A 12,724-nucleotide genomic window follows, 5' to 3' on the forward strand; every position below is an offset into this window, starting at 1 on the left:
GTTACCTTTCACATTGACTTCTTTTATTTACTAATACGTATTCAAGTTTCCTTTATGTCCTTTCATGGCATGGTAACATCTTTTTTTTTAGTATTGAATAAATTCCATTGTCTGTATGTACCAGTTTATCCATTCATCTACTGAAGGACATCTTGGTTGCTTCCAAGTTTTTGGCGATTATGAATAAAGCAATTTAATTTAATTTAATTTATTTATTTATTTATTTTAAAATAGTTTGTTGTTGAATAAAGCTATTTTATTATTATTTTTTTAAATAAAGCTATTTTAAACATTCATATTCAACTTCTATCATTTGAGTAGATACCAAGGAGCTTGATTGCTAAATCATATGGTAGGAGTATGTTTAGATTTGTTAAAAAAAAAAAAAAAAAAAAAAGACAACCAACTTCCAAACTGTCTTAAAGTGGCTGTGCTATTTTGCATTCCTCTCAGTGAATGAGAGTTCCTGTTGTTCTCCATCCTTGTTAGCATTTGGGGTTGTCAGTTTTCTGGGTTTTTACAATACTTAAAAAATGTTTTTTAATCAACATTTATTTATTTTGAGAGAGAGGGCATGAGAGGAGGAGGGACAGAGAGAGAGAGAGACACAGAATCCAAAGCAAGCTCCAGGCCACCTGAGCCACCTTGGTGCCTCTAGATTTGGCACTTCTGTTAGGTGTATTGTAGTATCTTATTATCTTTCTCTGATGACAATACAGTGTATGTCTTTTTATACACTTAATTTGTCATCTTTTTATCTTTGGTGAGGTGTCTGTTAAGGTCTGTAGTCCTTTTTAATTTTCTTTTTTAAACATTCATTTTTTGAAAGACACAGACAGTGCGAGTGGGGCAGGGGCAGAGAGAGAGGGAGACACAGGATCTGAAGCTGGCTCCAAGCTCTGAGCTGTCAGCACGGAGCCTGATAGGCTCGAAACCAGGAACTCTGAGGTCATGACCTGAGCTGAAGTTGGATGCTTAACTGAGAGTCACCAAGGTGTCCCTAGGCAGTTTCATTTCTTTTTCCCCAGCGGATCTATATTCCTCTTATTTTCTTTTCTTGTACTAGGTAGGATTTCCAGTATGATGTTGAAGACAGTGTAAGAAGAGATATCCTTGCCTTGTTCCTGTTCTTCTTAGGAAAGCTTCTAGTTTATCATCTTTTTTTGTAAGATGTTAGCTTTAATTGTTTCTTGAAAATTCTTTTTTTTTTTTTAATGTTTTATTTATTTTTGATACAGAGAGAGACAGAGCATGAGAGAGGGAGGCGCAGAGAGAGAAGGAGACACAGAATTGGAAACAGGCTCCAGGTTCTGAGCTAACTGTTAGCACAGAGCCTGACGCGGGGCTCGAACCCACGAACCTGAGATCTGACCTGAGCCGAAGTCGGAGGCTTAACCGACTGAGCCACCCAGGCGCCCGTTGAAAATTCTTAATCAAGTTGAGGAAGTTTCCTTCTATTTTTAGTTTACTGAGAGTTTTGATCATAAATGGGTGGTGGATTTTGTCAGATGCCTTTTTTCAATCTTACTGATAGGGTCATGTGATTTTTCCTTTAAAGTTTGTTGTGATGGATTACATTAATGGATTTTCTTTTTTTTTCTTAAAAATTTTTAGGGGCGCCAGGGTGGCTCAGTCAGCCGCTTGAGATCCCTTGAAATGCTGAATGAATTTTAGTATCACTTTTTCTACTTCTACAAAAATGACCATTGTGTGTTTTAATAACAATTACACTACCTCTGTATCTTGCTTTGGAAAGTGTTGTTACTTAGCAGTGTCATATTTCCATTCCGTGGATATGGGATATCTTTCCATTTGGGTCATTTATTTTTTATTTTTTATTTTTATTTTTATTTTTTATTTTTATTTTATTTTTAAGGGCTATTTACTATTTATTTTTTGGTAAGGGATCTTTTTTTGGGGGTCTTTTTTTTTTTTTAATGTTTTTATTTATTTTTGAGAGAGAAAGAGAGACAGCGTGAGCAGGGGAGAGTCAGAGAGAGAGGGAGACACAGAATCTGAAGACAGGCTCCAGGCTCTGAGCTAGCTGTCAGCATAGAGCCTGTTGCGGGGCTCGAATCCATGAATGTGAGATCATGACCTGAGCTGAAGTCGACGCTTCACTGGATGCTTAACCGACTGAGCCACCCTGGCGCCCCTGGGTCATTTTTTAAAAATGTTTGTTTATTTTTGAGAGGTGGGGGAGGGGCAGAGAGACTGAGACACAGAATCCAAAGAAGGCTCCAGACTCTAAGCTGTCAGTACATGGTTTGATGTGTGGCCCCGACCCTGTGAGATTGCAACTGTGAGATCAAGACCTGAGCAGAAAAAGTCTGATATTTAACCAGTTGAGCCACCCTGGCGCCCTTTCATTTAGGGTTTTAATTTGTTTCAGCAGTACTGTATAGTTTTCAATGTAAAAGTCTTTGCCTCCTTGGTTAAATCTATTCGTATGTATTTTATTTTTCCTTTTTTAAAAAAAATTATTTTTGAGAAAGCGTAGGGGATGGGTGTAGAGAGAGAGGACAACAGAGGATCTAAAGTAGGCTCTGTGCTGACTGTAGACAGCAGAGAGTCTCATGCAGGGCTGGAACTCACTGAACCGCCAGCTGAGCCACCCAGGTGCCCCTGTATTTTTTTTATTCTTTTTGATTCTTTTGTGAATAGAATGATTTTCTCAATTTCCTTTTTGAAAAGGAAATTGCTGTATTTTATATTATGTATTGCTGTCCTTTGCTGAATTTATTAATTGCTTTTCTTGCTGTGTATTTCTGAGTTTTCTATATATAAGATCATGTTATCTGTGAATTGAGATAGCTTTAGTTCCTTTCCAATTTGAATGTATATTATTTCTCTTTCTTGCCTAATTGCTATAGTTAGAACTTGTAGTATTATATTTAGAAATGGTGAAAGTGGGAGCATTGTGGTTTTAATTTGCATTTTTCTGAGTAGGTAAAGTTGACCATCTTTTTATATACTTAACTGGCCATTGGGATTCCTTAGATGATCATATATGTGAGGATCTTTTCTTGGACACCATTTTCCCCCTTTGATTAGTTTGTCTGCCCTTTGGCAAAACCCAAATTGCCTTAATTAGTATAGCTTTGTAATGGTAATTGCCTGACTTAGATTCCTACCCTACCCCACCTTTTAAAAAAAATTCATCATTGTTAGTTCTTATCTACTTTGATGAATTTATTATTTTGTCTCTTTATTACTCTTAAAAATGTTTTCCCTCCAGTTTTGCCCTTGTTTGTCAGACTTTTAATTTTTTTAAAAGTAATTGGATACTGTTATTTCTGTTTAGTTCTTTAGTCTACTGATTGCCTTGAAATAAAAGAAAATACCAAGTAAAAATAGTACTATTTTGTTTCAATCCCACTGTTACAGTCTGCAGTTTAGTTCTGACATTAACAACTGAGTTGGTGTTAGTTTGCACAAGTTTGAAGGCATGGTACCCTTGAAGACTGCCCCTACTTCAGAAAGCAGCCTTAAGTGGGGTCTCAACTCCATGCTACTTGGGGTCTCACCTCTAAGCCAATTCTTAACAATTGGCTACAATTTCAGAGTTTCTCATGAACACCCTCAGGTTTACTAATTCCCTAGAATAACTCAGTAGAACTCAGGAAAGGACTGTATTTATGACAGCAGTTTATTATAAAGGATGCAGATTAGAATCATTCATACGAAGAGATAGAAGGTGGGGTGCCTGGGTGGCTCAGTCGATTAGGCAGCCGACTTTGGCTCAGGTTACCATCTCAGGGTTCATGGGTTCGAGCGCCGCATCAGGCTCTGTGCTGACTGCTCAGAGCCTGGAGCCTGCTTCAGATTCTGTGTCTTCCTCTCTCTCTGACCCTCTCCTGCTCATGGTCTGTTTCTCTCTCTGTTTCTCTCTCTGTCTCAATAATACAATAAAAAAACATTAAAAAAAAAGATAGAAGGTGAGGTCAGGAGGGTCTCAAATGTAGAGCTTCCACACCCTCTCCCCAGGAGACCTATAGGGTGTGTCACCCTCCTGGCATATTGATGTGTTCACCAATTAGGAAACTCCATTGAGTTTTGGTGTCCACTTTTTGTTAAGGTTTCAAGTAGCTGTGACTAATTAAATCATTGGCCAGGTGATTGAACTTAATCTCCAGCGCCCTTACCCTCCCTGCGGGTCAGGCTGTTTTGCAGTCCCAATCCTCTAATCAGAGTTGGTCTAGAACTAGTGAGCAGCCCCCATCATGAGGCTATTTAGGACTTCCCCGTTGAGGTACCTCATTAGCATAATCTTAGGTGTGATCCAGTGGGCTCATGATTAATAAAGACACTTTTTTATTTTATTTTTTTAAGAGAAAGAATAGAACATACACACCTATGCATGGGGGAGGGGCAGAGGGACTGGGAGAGAGAAAGAATCTTAAATAGGCTCCTAGCCTAGTGCATCTGATGTGGGATGTGGGGCTCCATCCATGGATTTCAAGAAAATGACCTGAATGGAAATCAAGTTAACCCTCAACTGACTGAGCCACCTAGGCTCCCTAGTAAAGACATTTCAGTCACTTAACAATTTCCAAGGGGTTTATAGAAACTCTGCTGGGAACACTGGATGAAGACCCGACAAGCTCTTCATTATATGATGAGTATGTGCACATAATTTTAAAAGCCTTAAGTAAAACCACATGGTGAAAAATACACTTTCTTGCTTCATTCCCTTTCACCCTCTGCAGTTCTTCCTAAAGGAAATTTGTTTTTTCACTTAGAGTCATTTCTAGTGATATTTGTCTCTGTCTAAATCATATGTAGTGCCAACTAATTATCATATTTACATGTTATCCAAGTCTTTCAGTTGTTACTTTTGCCTTGTCAGTATAGTTGTCAAAAAATCAATTTTTAGTGTTGCAATATAAATTTTCTATACTGTTTAGCCAAATAGTATACCCTAAATGCATTTTCTTGTGTAATTTTGATTTTTAGTAATTATTGCCATATTTTTTCTTTTCCTTAGTTTCCTTTATGCTTAGTGGTAATTCTTTACAAAATTCTTCAGTATTAAATTTAAAATTTCTCACTTAGACATTCACACACTTTCATCTAATTAAAGTAAATTTTTTTGAATTTTATCTTCAGTTGCTCTTATCTTCCTTTACCAATCTGAACTGGTTGTTCTCCAAGACTGTGTAAAGCTTTGGGATTTCTCTTTGCTGTCATTCTGCTGACTCTGCATTTAACATTGTTTTATGTAGGTTCTCCTATTCCCTGTATCTTAAGCTGTCTGTATTGCTTTGTGTTTTCTTTTTTTGGGCAAGTACATCATTTCTTTTCCTAGAAAGAATGTTTGGGGCATAGAACTTTAGAATATTTAAATAAAATCACTTCTGATGGACATAGTAGACCAGGCTTAACTTTTTTCAACCCTTAGTTTTCTTCTTGCATGGTGAGAAATAACTTTGTTACGTCCTCCTGCATTATAAATGTATTTGATGTATTTCTTTGCTTGAAAACATGCCCTCATGTTCCAGTTAGTAGGTTCTGTGCCAAGTGTAGTGCTTGAACTAACAACCCCAACATCAAAAATCTCATACTCTAGGGACTGAGCCTGTCAGCCCCCACCCCCCTCCCCCGGAGTTTGATGTCCTTTTGATTCCTGGTCCTTTGAAGCTCTTAACACCCTTTGTAGATCCCTCATACTATGAAATTTCACAGTGATGAGCTTTGGTGTGGTTCTCATTGTTGTGCTGTGTTTTTTAAAAATCAAATTCATGTTCTTTAGTTGTAGGAACATATTTAGTATTATTGTAAATTTTCTGTCCGCTTAAGGTTTTCTGTTGGATGTTCAGTCTCCTGGATTGTTTTATGTAGTCTTTTTTCCCCGTCATTATCTTTTTGCTCTACTTTATATGAAGTTTCCTTGATTTAATTTCTAACTTCCTGAAGTTTTTATTGCAGCCATCAGATTTTTATTTAAAAATTTTTTAAAACATTTTTATTTTTTCAATTTTACTATTTTAAAAAGAAATTTTTAAAGTTTATTTTTGGTGGGTGGTTGACGCGGGTAGAGACGGAGGCACAGAATCTGAAGCAGGTTCCACACCCCGAGTTGTTAGCACAGAGCTGGACTTGGGGCTCAAACTCCAGAACCTTAATATCATGACCTGAGCCAAGTTGAATGCTTAACCAGCTGAGCCACCCAGGAGCCCCTGATTTTTTTTTTTTGAAGCTTATTTATTTATTTTGAGAGAGAGAATCCCAAGCAGGCTCTCCACTGTCAGCATGGTGTCTGATATGGGGCTTGAACTCAAGAACTGTAGGATCATGACCTGAGCCCAAATCAAGAGTCAGATGCTTAACCTAGTGAGCTACCCAAGTGCCCTAGATTTCAATTTGTTTGTTTTCAGAGAGACAGAGACAGTGTGAGTGGGGGAGGGGCAGAGGGGGGTGGAGAGAGAGAATCCCAAGCTGAAAGCCCAGAGCCTGAGGTGCCTGATGCACCTGATGTGGGGCTTGAACCCAGGAAACCATGAGATCATGAGCTAAGCCAAAACCAAGAGTGGGACGTTTAATCAACTGAGCCACCCAGGCACCCCAACCCAGGTTTCAGTTTCTAAGAGCTATTTGTTTTCTTTTGCATTCTACATTTCCTTTTACTAATGGATTTCTTTGTTCTATTAATCTAATAACCAGTTTCATGGAATGCACTATGTTATGGTTTCTTCTAAGGTGCACTGGTAATACCTGTACCTATTTTTATAATAGCATTTATTAACTTAAGTAACATTATGTTGACCCTTTTATGTCTTTTATACTGGTCTGTAAATTTCTTGAATGTAGTGACTGTTGCTTTATTTATTTTCGTATTAATCCCTATGCCTGAGAAAATACAATAGCATGTTGGAGGTGCTCAGTAAATGTTGACTGAATTTTATCTGTAGCACTTGAAGCTTTTTAAATGTGTTTCAGAGTGATGGGTACATGTATTTATTTGCTTTGATTATGTACTATCAAAATAATCCTTTAAATTGTACAAATTGTTGGTTTTGCTTATATTCTTGCTTAAATAATCTTTCACCTAATTTATTTGGATGGAGGCTTCTTAGAGGTATGAAATTCCAGGGTTCTTTGCAAAATCCTCCCGCCCAGACAAATTTTCATGCATTATGCATGAAGTCTTTATTGGAGGATAAGGAGAGATCCTTTTTGAGAACCTTTCTTACTGAATAAGTTAATTTCTCAGGAAAATGTGAAAGCAGTTAACTGCAGTAACAGCCAACATCTAGCTTCATGAAGTTCTCAACTACTGAAAACAAAATTCAGGTCATGTGACTAAGTGAAAAGAAAATACAGGGTTTGTTGTTTTTTTTTTTTTTTTACTTCATGGAAGTTATTATCTTGAAATGTGAAGATAATGAGAGAACTTTCATTAAATGTGAATCCTTAATTGATAAGAGAATGGCATTTCTCTGTGAATTTATTTAAAAACTGACATAACAGGGAAAGGAAAAAGAAGGCTTATTCAGCTTAACCTTTTAAGAAAAGATGAGGGAAACGATTGCAAAGTTATAAATTTATTAAAAAGCCTTGAGTTGTCTCTTAAAATGGGTGGGTTTTTGATGTTAGCTCTTCTGACAGGTGTTAGGTGATAACTTTATGGCTTTGATTTGCATTTCTGTGATGATTTGTGATGGTGAACGTTTTTTTTCTTGTGTCTTTTGGCCATCTGTATGTTTTCTTTGGAAAAATGTCAGTTCCTGTTCTCTGCCCACTTTCAATTGGATTATTTATCTATTTTTTAATGTTGACTTGTAGAAGTTCTTAATATATTTTGGATATTAACCCCTAGTTGGGTATATTGTTTGCAAGTATTTTCTCCCATTCTATAGGCTGTCTTTTTATTTTGTTGATGATTTTCTTTGTTGTGCAAAAGTTCTTTATCTTAGTGTAGTCCTGGTAGTTTAATTTTGCTTTTGTTTCCCTTACCAAAGGAGATATATCTAGAAAAATGTTTCTGGGGCTGATGTCAAAGAGATAACTGCCTGTGTTTGTTTTCTTCTAGCAATTTTATGGTTTCAGGTCTCACATTTCGGTCTTTGTTTTGAATTTATTTTTGTGTATGGTGTAAGAAAGTGTTTCAAGGAATAAAGGTTGGTGAGGATGTGGAGAAAAAGGATCCCTTGTGCACTGTTGATGGGAATGTAAACTGGTGCAGCCACTGTGGAAAACAGTATATAATTTGTTAAAAAGAATTTATCATATGATCCTGTAATATTTTTATTGGATATTTACCTCCCAAAAATGAAAACACTAATTTGAACAGATACTTGCTACCTCCTATGTTTAGGGCAGCATTACTTAACAATAGCTAAGGCATAGAAGCAACTCAAGTGTCCGTTCATAGATGAATGGGTAAAGATGTAAATATATACAATGGAATATTGTTCAGCCATAAAAAAGAATGAAATTGTGCCATTTGCAATAACATGGATGGATCTAGAAGATAGTAAGTGAAGTAAATCAGAGAAAGATAAATACCATATGATTTCACTTAAAAGTGGAATTTAAGAAAGAAAATTTAAGAAAGTAAAGTAGAAGGAAAAAAACACAAAAAACAGACTCTTAAATATAGATAAACAGGCTAGTGGTTACCAGGGAGAGGTTGGTAGAGAGATGGGTAAAATAGGTGAAGGAGATTTGAAAAAAGGTGTGGATTTTGTGTTACATAATTTAATAAATAAAGCTGTTAAAAAACAGGAAAAGAAAATGCTATTTTTCACCACTTAAGTGAAAATTTTGCAAGGGAGTTCTAGCTTTCACTTTTAAGTCTGTAATCTTTCTTGGATAAGTTTTTGTGCATGGTGTAGGGTCAAGGCTCATGTTTTTTCTATGCATATATTTAGGTGCCACAACCATTTATTTGAAAAGACTTAATTTCTCTTTTATTTTTTATTAAAAAAATTTTTTTTTATTTTTGAGAGCATGAGTGGGGGAGGGTCAGAGAGAGAGGGAGACACAGAATCCAAAGCAGGCTCCAGGCTCTGAGCTGTCAGCAGAGCCTGACACAGGGCTAGAGCTTCTGAACTGTGAGATCAAGACCTGAGCCATCTAGACACCCCATGAAAAGACTACTTTCTCCTTAATACATTTCATATTTTGGAAAATCAGATGACCATGTATATAGGTGGGTCTACTTTTAAACTGAATATGTTTCATTTATTTGTTCTTTTGCCAATACCATTTGGTTTTGATGACATTGGATATAATAAATCTTGGAATCCTCTGACTTCTCAGGAGATACACTTGATATTTGTATGTTGATCTTGTATCTGATTACATTGCTGAATTCCCTTACTAGTTTGTACTTCCTTTGGATTTGGATATAGACAATTTGTGTTGTAAGCGCTGGAAATGGTATACCAGCCTTCTATTCATGGAATAAATATTATTGGGTCATAATAACATCCTTCTTAATATTGTCAATGAGTTTGATGATACCTTGTTGAGGGTTTTATCCTAAATTCATGAAGGATATTTCCAGCTTTTTTTTCTGATGTGTTGGTTTTAGAGTTATGCTTTCTATATAAAACAAATTGTAGGGGTTCATGGGTGGCTCAGTCCGTTGAGTGTCTGACTCTTGGCGCCAGCTCAGGTCATGATCTTACAGTCTCAAAAATTAGAGCCCCATGTTGGGCTCGCTCGCTGTCTCTCTCTCTCTCTCTCTCTCTCTGCCCCTCTCCCACTTGCGCTATTTCTGTGTCTCTCAAAAATAAATATATAAACTTAAAAAAAAAGACAAATTGTAACCTGTTACACTCTCTCAGGTTTGTGTAAGATTATTTTTATTCGTTATGTGATTGATTTCATTAGGGAAGCTGTGGAATTTTCTTTGTTGGCAGGTTTCGAGTTTCTCTTTTCTATTTCATTGATTTTTTCCCCCCTCTCATTTTTTATTTTATTTATTTTTTTAATGTTTGTTTATTTTTGAGACAGAGCGAGAAACAGAGTTCAAGCGGGGAAAGGGCAGACAGAAGGAGACACAGAATCTAAAGTGGGCTCCAGGCTCCGAGCTGTCAGCACAGAGCCTGATGCCGGGCTTAAACCCACAAACCATGAGATCATGACCTTAGCTGAAGTCGGATGCTTAACTGACTGAGCCACTCAGGCTCCCCTCCCCCTCTCATTTTTATTTACTCCTTTCTACTTGCTTTTGGTTTAATTTGCCTATGTTAGGACAGGAGTTAGCTAAGACCTTAGAACCATACCTAGCCTGCCATTTGTTTTGTATGGCCTGCAAACTAAGAATGATTTTTATGTTCTCAAATAGGGAAAAAGAGTAAAAGAAGAGTAGTATTTTGTCACCTGTGAAAATCAAATCGAATTCAAATTATGGTGTCCATTTTTTGGAATACAGTTATGCTTACTTGTTTATGTATTGTCTGTGCTTCTTTAATGTCACAATGGTAGAGCTGAATAGTTGTAATAGAGATTGTATGGACATCAAAGCCTAACATTTTTACTCTCTAGCACTTCCCAAAAACATTTATCAACCCCTGACTAATATAATTGATTTTAGACCTTTTATTTAAAGCTATAAAATTTCCTCTGAAAATTTGTTTAGGTACCCTCTGCAAATTTTGATATATTGTATTGATATGTAGTATTGATTTATAGCTTGATTGTATTGTTAGAAGACATGTGACTTAAAACCTTTGAAACACACATCGTATCTTTGCTTTATTGTCTAACATATGGTTAGTTTTGGTTTATAGTAAGTGAACTCTTGGGGTGCCTGGGTGGCTCAGTTGGTTGAGGGTCTGACTGGCTCTGGTCATGATCTCGCAGTTCGTGGGTTCGAGCCCCATGTTGGGCTCTGTGCTGACAACTTGGAGTCTGCTTCACATACTGTGTCTCCCTCTCTCTCTGTCGTGCCCTATTCTCATTCTGTCTCTCAAAAATAAACATTAACAAAAATTAAAAAAAAATAGTGCACTCTTGGGGCGCCTTGGGTGGCTAGGTTGGTTTAAGTGTGCGACTTCAGCTCAGGTCATGATTTCGTGTTTCACAAGTTTGAGCCCCATGTCAGGCTCTGTGCTGACAGCTCAGAGCCTGAAGTCTGCTTCAGATTCTGTATCCGCCCCCCCCCCCCGCCACTCTCCTGCTTGCACAATCTTTCTCTTTCTGTCAAAAATAAATATTAAAAATGAAAAAAAATACTAAGTGCACGCTTGAAAATTTATGTATTACACTTTTGTTGAATATAGTGTTTGGTAGTTTTCTCAGATAAGTATGCCAGTATTGTCCATTTCTTCTTTCTCCTTAATTGTCTATTTGTCTGTAGTCTTATCAGTTACTGAGAAAGGTGTGTTAAAATCTCCCACTGAAGTCATGTACTTGTCTGTTTTTCTTTTTAGTACTATAAATCTTTGCTTCGGGTATCTTGAAGCTGTACGATAAGGTATATATACTTTTAGGATTCTTTTGGATAGACTGAATCCATAAAACTTGTACAAGGTCCCTCTTTATCTTTGACAACACTTACTTTTAAAGTCTACTTTGTCTGATGTTATTGGGCCACATTGGCTTTCTGATTTTATTTACATGACTTTCTTTTCTCTTCTTTCACTTTGAATCTGTCTCTGTCCTTAGATTTAAATTGTGAGTGTGTGTGTGTATGTGGGTTTTTAAACAGCTTATAGTTGGAGCTTTTCTTTTTGTTCACTGTTAAAATCTTTTGACTTTTATTTGGGATAGTTCATTTACATTAATTTTTATCACTGATATGGCCAATTTTTAAGTATTACATTTGATAATTTGTTTTTAAAAGTGGTTTTATTAGTCTGCTCAGGTTAGCATGACAAAATACCATCAACAGTTGCTTAAACAATGAAAATTAATTTTCCAACAGTTTTGGAGGCTAGAAAGTCCAAGAGAATGGTTTGACAGAGTTCTGTTTTCTTTTGAAAGCTCTCATCTTGGCTTGTACACTGCTGCCTTTCAGCTTTATAACCTCATTTAACTATGATTACATCTTCAAGACTATGTACAATCACATTGGGGATTAGAACTTTAACATGAATTTGGGAGGGACACATTCAGTGCTTTGCAGTGTTTGTAAAGATTATAACTGTGTCCTTATTTTAAAAGAATTCAGTTAATTGTAACAGGACTTGAAAAGCTCATTATAAGGATAGGTGGGGTTTTTTTTGTTGTTTGTTTGTTTGTTTTTGTTTTGAGAGACAGAGTGTGAGCAGGGGAGGGTCAGAGAGAGAGGGAGATACAGAATCCGAAGCAGGCTCCAGGCTCTAGGCTCTGAGCTAGCTGTCAGCACAGAGCCCTTTGTGGGGCTCGAACCTACGAACCGTGAGATCATGCCCTGAGCCAAAGCCAGCCACTTAATCACCTGAGCCACCCAGGCGCCCGTAGGATAGTTCTTAGAGTTTATATCATTGTATATAGGTTATAAATTTCCCAAACACTGTTACTTTATTTGCTTTACATGGTCAGTAGTCATTTAAAGAAAAACACGAAAAAGTGTTTTATATTTACTTACATTTATTTTTTATTCATTCTTGGATCCATTTTCATATTGTTTCATTCCTGTCCCTTCAAACAACTGCTGTTAGTGTATATTTTTTACTTTTTAAAAATTGAGATTAATTCACTGCCATGAAATTCACTCTTATATTTAATTTTTTAATTTGAACTTGAGCTGGGGACAGGTTTGGGCAGGGGGCGGGGGAGAGAGAGAATT

The 12,724-nt window shown here is 36.7% G+C and overlaps 1 protein-coding gene across 14 annotated transcripts in view; it reads left to right on the top strand.

Moving 5' to 3' along the window:
- MGA (MAX dimerization protein MGA) overlaps window positions 1-12,724 on the top strand; it is a 93,032-nt gene that overhangs the window by 8,753 nt on the left and 71,555 nt on the right. The gene's annotated exons all lie outside the window — the stretch shown is intronic.

The sequence above is a fragment of the Suricata suricatta genome, chromosome 9 (genome assembly GCF_006229205.1).
Source record: "Suricata suricatta isolate VVHF042 chromosome 9, meerkat_22Aug2017_6uvM2_HiC, whole genome shotgun sequence".
NCBI lineage: Eukaryota > Metazoa > Chordata > Mammalia > Carnivora > Herpestidae > Suricata > Suricata suricatta.